The sequence below is a fragment of the Triticum dicoccoides genome, chromosome 4A, assembly GCF_002162155.2.
Source record: "Triticum dicoccoides isolate Atlit2015 ecotype Zavitan chromosome 4A, WEW_v2.0, whole genome shotgun sequence".
Taxonomy (NCBI): domain Eukaryota; kingdom Viridiplantae; phylum Streptophyta; class Magnoliopsida; order Poales; family Poaceae; genus Triticum; species Triticum dicoccoides.
The window spans coordinates 702,876,855-702,879,795 of NC_041386.1; the positions used below are offsets into that span (position 1 = coordinate 702,876,855).

The window sequence follows — 2,941 nt, forward strand, 5'->3', positions numbered from 1 at the left end:
TCAACACTTTTAATAAAGGGGCGATATGGCGTGTTGGAGATGGACAACAGATTGTGATCTGGGAGGATGCATGGCTTCCATGTAGTAATTCTGGAAGGGTGTTAACACCTAAGGGTCATTGCTTACTAAAATATGTCTATGAACTGATTGATCCTTGCACAGGGAAATGGGATGTTGATCTGATTCGTAGTATCTTTTGGGAGGTTGATGTCCAACAAATATTGGCGACTCCATTGAGTCAGCATGGTATGGGCGATTTTGTGGCATGGAAATTTAACAAGAATGGCCTCTTCTCAGTTCGTTCCGCATATCATATGGAGTGGGAATCGACATTCGGTGTATCCATGGAACGATCGGATGGGGCGGGGTCATCAGGGCTAAACAATGTTTGGAGAGACATGCGGAAATGTACAGTACCAGCAAAGGTGAAAATTTTCGCCTGGAAATGTTTACATGGCATTCTTCCTTGTTATGGTGTATTGGCCAACCGTCATATTATGAATAATTACCTATGCCCTGTTTGCAAAAAATATTGTGAGGATATTAAGCATGTTCTATTTCAGTGTGCGGAAGCAAAGGAAATTTGGGTCAAACTCGGTTTGATAGAAGTGGTCAAAGAAGCTTGCGAGGTCGATCGGTCTGGTAGTGTTGTTCTGGATTATTTGTTAGCAGGGAGGTTTAAGAATCCAACTGATGCATCTGTGAAGTACATAAGAGAAACAATTTTGACGTCGGCTTGGTACATTTGGTGGAGAAGAAGACAGACGGTACATGCAGAAAGTTTGCAGTCCTCGTCACATGCAGCGCTATCAATTCAAGTTTTGGTGTCAAATTTTGTTAAAGCTTCAGGTAAAGTGTCCCAACCAAAGTCGAGTATCTGGAATCGGGCGACCACTGGATTTATCTCTGTAAATGTTGATGCAAAGTTTGATATTGACTTGGGCTCTGGAGCTACTGGCGTGGTGATTAGAGATGATAAGGGAAGATTCCTAGCAGCAGGCTCCCAGATCATTCCCTTCGCGATAGATGCGGCAACTACTGAAGCACAAGCAGTTTTGGACGGAATTCATCTTGCAAACCAACTTGGGTGTCAGAAATTGGTAATCCAATCAGATTGTTTAGAAGTTATTAATATTCTTCATAATGGAGGTTTTTCTGCGACAACTGCAGCGCCAATATTCGAGGACATATGTATACAGGCAAGTTCGTTCGGCAACGTTCAGTTCACATATTGTCCAAGGGAAGCAAACCGTGTCGCACATACGCTAGCCCAGGAGTGTAATTCAGAGAAGTGTTTTTGGGCAGATGAACCACCTAGCTTTATTTTATCGTTGTTAATTGACGATGTTAGTGTGATTTAAATTAATAAAACTAGCCATTTTGGCATTCAAAAAAAAGATATAAGATAGCTCATCATTAACTCCTTGGCTGCCTTCGATGGTAGTAATCACCTTGGATAGTACAGGCCGAAAGGAACATCAATAATTAACTACAGTAACTAACATCTCATTAATGGAGCAAGTGGTGTTACGGGCATTTGAAACAAGTTAAGGTACAGTCACATAGCTTGGAAGCTTCTTCCGGTGATATATCTTGGAGAGACCGAAGTGTGGGTCGCCCATGAAAACAAACACGGCGAAATAATATGCGTGAGCACGTGTTGGTTCATCGATCACCTCTGTACATATAGCTTTCCACACCAGCTGGTTCATCGTTCATCGATCACCTCCCAACCAATTATCCATCGATCTATATATTGGTGAAACTGAAATGGCTGGGGAAATAAACGAGGTGAAGCTGCTGGGGATGTGGGCGAGCCCGTACATGGCGAGAGTGAAGCTGGCGCTTCACATCAAGGACGTGAGCTACGAATACGTCGAGGAGGACCTCACCAACAAGAGCGAGCTGCTCCTCCGCTCCAACCCCGTCCGCAAGATGGTGCCCGTGCTCATCCACGACGGGAAGCCCATCTGCGAGCCGCAGGTCATCATCCAGTACATTGATGAGGCCTTCGCCCCCGCTGGCAAGGCCCTCCTCCCCGCCGACCTCTACGAGCGCGCCGTGGCCCGCTTCTGGGCCGCCTACATCGACGACAAGGTGCTGCCGCCGTGGGAAATGATCTTGAAGGCAAAGACGGACGAGGAGAGGGCGGAGTGGGCGAAACAGACCTTTGGAGCGATGGATGCGCTGGAGGACGGATTCAGGAAGTGCTCCATGGGCAAGGGGTTCTTCGGTGGCGATGACGTCGGCTACCTCGACGTCCTTCTCGGGGGCATGGTCCCGTGGCTGTACGCGACCGATCGAGAAGATCTCTGGCCACAACTTCTTTGATGCCAGCAAGGTGCCGCTGCTAGCGGCATGGGTGGAGCGTTTTGTCGATCTTGACGCCGCCAAGGCGGTGTTCCAGGAGCAGGACGTGGACAGCCTGGTTGAATTCGCTCGGATGGTACAACCGGTAGGCATGGCGACCTGCTCCGTTGGGTGATTGATGCAAGGATCAGTAAGCTGCAGGGAACTACCGTGTGGATACTCGTGCATTTTATTATAATTTAAAAATAAAAAGGGTGGATAAATATCAAGTACCTGAAAAACATGGTGATCTTTCGAGATCCGATGAGGGCAACTGTTCAAGGTTGCTTTAATATGCGTGCTACTTTTTTTTTTACAGTTCTTGGAATTTGTCTTGTTTCATAGCATTGGGTTTTCTTCTCGTTCCAAAGTGTATCTTAATTTTTCATGGTGTATCATCACGTATTCTCGCATTTGAATTCAAATAAGTTAGCCATGTTTTCCATTGCATTGCATTGCACAAAATGAACGGGCGGTTAGTCCGTAGTAGGTTTGTGTCAATATCTCCACATGTGAAGACCACAAGTGGGTATGAAATGAATTGTAAGTTATAGGCCGCATAGGTCCACACCCCAGCCATTGCAATTGCAAT

At 46.2% G+C, this 2,941-nt stretch overlaps 1 pseudogene; it reads left to right on the forward strand.

The window, feature by feature from the left end:
* The first annotated feature begins 1,770 nt into the window (after positions 1–1,770).
* Positions 1,771–2,485, forward strand: LOC119284150 (annotated as a pseudogene).
* The last annotated feature ends 456 nt before the right edge of the window (positions 2,486–2,941 follow it).